Below are 1548 nucleotides of genomic sequence, written 5' to 3'. Positions count from 1 at the left end.
GATAAAACGATACTTAGGAGACGCGGGACCCGCTATTTATCTTCTTTATTTGCTTCAAACGCTAAAGGGTGCCCAATAAAATCTCGACGGTCTCACATCCGTGACCACATTACCTACGCACACACAAAAATGTAAGTTGGGATCTCGATGGGATGACATGGAAAATTCACGAAAACTGTTTCGGTGCTCAGCAGCCTGTTTGAATACGCGCGCCCATCAGCCGGCAGCCAATGGCGGGCCGAGCCTGGCGACACAAGATACCTCAAAAAGGCAGTTTTACTTACCATACTGCTCAAAACAGAAATATGTCTTATTTTCAGGAGTACAGTTTTGGTTGAGAAGTACAGTATGCCGTCGGTTTAAAATTTTCTTCTCAGCAGAAGAGTGGTCTTATTTTATGGTGGCACATCATTAATAATGTGTGCAGTCCCATGCCAAAAAACAAAACCAACATTTATTTTGTTGTTCGGGCACGTCCGGGGTCATTCAGAGTATGCCTGGCTGTACATTCAACTTTTTCTGGGTCTAGTCTTATACAGTGTATCTTATCATAGGTGTGTTATTGGATCCATAAGCTAACATCAATAAGTTAGAAGGGAATTGGCATAACTTGCATGTTTTCTACAAACTGCGGCACACACAGCTAAAGATGTTTAGCGTATGAAACGGTATTAAAAGAATGCTGCATTCATTGAGTTTTGATTACGAAGTACACTAGAAAGCGAAGGTACCTGGCAAAAAATGGTTCAAAGCGAGCCGTCACACAAACGGGTCGAATGCCCGTTTTCCGATGGAAGCGCCGCCGGCAGGCCGAGCAGGGCCCGCTCCCTGCCGAACCGAGTCGGTAATCACGATAACCCGAGGACGATTTGACCTAGAAGGCTCAACTTTTTCATAGTAACTTTGTCCCGGTGAACAAAGCAGCTCCCATTTACTTTTGGGAGGAGTTTGGGCCTCACACGTGCTACTGGGACATCCCTAAAGTACATGCCTTGGAGCAAACCAGGATGTGTTGTGCAGCACGACCACATGGACATCTTGGCCGGGATCTGATTGGGAGGTACTTCTGAGTTAAGGTACTGAGAAGTTACTCCTCAGGATATACCTGCGGTAAAGCTACTTGGGTTGTCCCACCGAGGAGCTACTCAGCATGTCATCGGGCAGTAGGTAACATACGAGTACCTCCTCAGGGGCACCCGTCGGGCTGCTCCTCGGGGCGTTCAGTCAGGGTGCTGACCAGCAAGTCTTTGGAACAGACGTTACGTATGCTTCTGCTAAAGATGTGCCAGTATGAATGTCACCAGGACGTACTACACAGAACCTGCTCGGGATGTCATGGTTATGGAGACTAGCAGGATGATGAACATCCTGTATACATTAGAGGATAGCGAAAAAAAAGGATTTGAGATATTGATATGGCGGGTATGCGGAAAAGTTGTCTTTTTAGATGTAGAACCCAGTGCAATTTTTTATTTTGAGATCGGACAATATTTTCCGATCGCGCAATGAGCTCAAAGTTATGCATTAGCTCTTATGGGAAAAATCGAC

The sequence above is a fragment of the Frankliniella occidentalis genome, unplaced genomic scaffold (assembly GCF_000697945.3).
Source record: "Frankliniella occidentalis isolate FOCC.00 unplaced genomic scaffold, Focc_3.1 Scaffold379, whole genome shotgun sequence".
Taxonomy (NCBI): domain Eukaryota; kingdom Metazoa; phylum Arthropoda; class Insecta; order Thysanoptera; family Thripidae; genus Frankliniella; species Frankliniella occidentalis.
This window is presented reverse-complemented; position numbering follows the sequence as displayed.